This window comes from Actinia tenebrosa, unplaced genomic scaffold, assembly GCF_029948245.1.
Source record: "Actinia tenebrosa isolate PJP-AT-01 unplaced genomic scaffold, QUT_ActTen_1.0 PGA_scaffold9__36_contigs__length_13948895, whole genome shotgun sequence".
Taxonomy (NCBI): Eukaryota; Metazoa; Cnidaria; class Anthozoa; order Actiniaria; family Actiniidae; genus Actinia; species Actinia tenebrosa.
The window spans coordinates 11,287,827-11,291,101 of NW_028292586.1; positions in this window are offsets into that span (position 1 = coordinate 11,287,827).

The following is a 3,275-nucleotide window of genomic DNA, read 5'->3' on the forward strand; positions in this document are numbered from 1 at the left end:
GATCTATTGCTCTTTATTTCGTAATGGTGGCCCAATATTCATGTTACCTTGTCGTAACCAAGGAAAGACGAAAAGGGTAAGATTGACTTTAATTAATAATTAAAAAATATAATTACTTATTATACAATTAAATCAATAGTTAATATACCGGAAGTTTACAATCAAGTGCTTTCATCGATGAAACATACGAAATAATTTCATTCAAGAACCAATATGATTTATATCTTATCCAACTGAGTTCTTCTTGAAGCTGTTGTGCCTATATTTCTGCTAAAATTAGTTCGCACATCAAGATTGATTGTTATCTATTTGATTAAATGGTTGGCATACAATTAAAACTCAGACACGTATATGACGCGAAATACAAGTCAAAATACATGTCTAAATACGTGTATCAAATACAAGTATAAAGGTATTGTTTTCAACAATAGAACTTGACACTTTCTGTGACATTGTCTACGCATGTACGTCAGATTTCTACGTAATACTCTGCTGAATGTTAGCGAAATACTATACCTCCAACGATAAGAGATGTAAACAATACCTCTATTTTGGGAAAACTCAATGGAAACAATTAGATAGAGCCCTCAAAGTCAGTTCCTCCATAAACTTGTAAGTCAGTTCCATCCCGGTATATCTCATTCATCGCAAAAATTCCAATTGCGCCAAAGTTATGATCGCCTTTGGAAATCCGTTGGTTGCCCCCGTGTTATTTTTATGAAGACGTCTCACAGTTTTTTGACGAAAGTACTTTAACCAGTAACGGCAAGTTGGTTGCACATCGTCATTACTTAAGGAAACTGTCCTTCGATGTTTAACTGTTAGCTCTTATTAACCGAGTGCGAGGTCCGTACCGTACGTTATGGAGTTTTTTCCACTGCCTTATGGCCCAAGGGCGTAGCGCGAGGGCCATAAAAAAGTGGAAAAAACGAGGATCCATAACTTACGGTACGGACCAAGCAAACGAGTTTAATAAGATATTTATTATATGGCAAGGCACTGAGACTAAAAAGATGAGAAGCAACAAGAAGCAAAGTTGACAGCGCATGTCAAACGAGAACTGAATTTTTAGTTTACCTTGAATGAATTTAGCTATAGTTTAAAGTTTTCTGAAATACTAGTTAACAAAAGTGAGGCTTTCTTTTGCAAAACATGTAAATGCAAAGCAAAAAAAAAAAAAAAAAAAAAGGCATCAAAAGAAGACCTCAAGAACTCAACATGAGATTGAAAAGAAAACTGTCGTATACTTCAAACTTCAAGATATTCACAACCAAGATGAAAAATATACTACAGCCTCGTTTGTTTTCCTGCCTTTTATTGGGGAAAAAACTCAAAAACTCTCGCCAGAAATGAGAGAGAAATTTTGGAAAATTACGGCTCGCTGAATATGGATATTTTTCGTCAATTTTCAACGTTTTGACCATTTGAAGAAGGCCGCCATATGCACAAGGGCTGAAGTCATGAAGACGGCACACTTTCGACTCAATTAAGAAAGGTACTGCCAACTCTCCTGTCCAATTAAAAATGCATTCAAATTCAAGTGTGGGTGAAATATTACTGAAATATGGAAATACTTCAAGAGGGGATGAGCCTAGAAAACTGCTTAAAGCGTTAACGAAAGAAACTACTGGCTTCTTCACCCGATCGATTCAGATAAGTTCAAACTTGACGTTGTTAAGCTTACTGAAATAACAAATTTACTTCATTTCTACTTGTAAACCTATCTTTATTTCATTTACTGAATTAGCCGCTATTCACAACCCTTTAGTTCGTAGTTTGACATAGTTTCGTAGTTTTAGTTTTAGCATAGCTAGTTTTTTCTAGTCGTACAAAATCGCTCAACTAGTGCCGTGTAGAGCCTTGATCGAAAGAGTCGTCGTTTGTATGAGAGGTGTCGCTTGTTTGATAAGTTTTACATAAAATGCCAGTGACTTTCATTTATCTTTAATTGTTTATTGAAGGTTTCCCAACGATTTTCATCCAGAAATATATTTTCTTAATGAAGATTTGAATGTTTTAAAAGATCATAAGTACGTACACTCAGTGAACCATTTCATTTTTCGGTCCGTACCGTAAGTTATGGACCGCAAATTGACCAATCATAGCGCTTGAAATTGCCTTGCCATATAATAAATTTAAGTATTGAATGAAATATAAAATTACACCAAATATTCAACTGTTTATTAAGCTGTTTGAGCAAATGACTTTAAATTTGTGTTGTTGAGAGATGCTATTGTATAAAGACCTAGACTTTCACTTCAAAAGGCTAAAAAATATTCAAAAACATTTACGAATGCCAATTTACTGACAAAGAAATTCGTCATTTTGTATTTTGCATTGCATTTTACATTATTTGTTGTTCTTGTCATATTTAAGTGAATGTAAACTTTGTTTTACGAAAACTTTTCAAATTTTGTCGTTCGCGATTTCCGTATCTTTCTCCTCAAGCATGTTAAGGCTTGGCCCTGAAAGCTTCTTGAAAAGTAGTTACGGCCGCTTATACGAAATAAATAACTAAAGCATATTATAGTAATGAAGAATTGGGATAAGAAAGTTTTTTTAACTGATGACACACTTGGTTTTAAATGTTCAGGGCCTTCATTTCTCAAGTTTAGTTATTTGATGATCTTCAGCCAATTTTGTCTCTGATGCTACCAAAGCATTTGCTTTTTATTTTCATCGCGATAAAAATTATTTTAATATAAAAACATCAAAATTTCTATGGAAAACCAAACATCGTTATGTAAAAGACGTTAACAAGCTTATTTTTTGCTCGCCTCACTAGTTTTCAAGTCTGTTTTATAGTCTTGATTATTTGTCCCAAAAAATTCGGGAATCTCCGAAATTTCGATTTCAATGACAGACATACAAGGTAAATTTAACTAAACCTGATATTGTATTGGATTATCTGTAGTTATCTTTGTTTTTTTTAAAAAGTAAAATCAACCAGGAATTGAAAGATAAAAATAGAACATTTGTCGAAGAATCAGTCCAAGAACAAAACTACCCCCTGGGGATGGTAGTGAGTTGTGCACAAAATTCCTTAGTGCGAGAGTATACTCGCGCAAAGAAAACAATGTAGTGCATTTCAATTCAATTTCACTGCATGGTTTTTATTATGGGAGAAATTATCTTCATCTAGAATAAATTTAATTAAAGATATTTTTCCCGATCTTATTTTTATCTTTCAGTTTCATTGAAATAGGCCTCTCTGTGACTTGCGTATCGGGAGCTCCGCTTTTAGGCAGTGCCTAAAGATATATATTACATTAGAT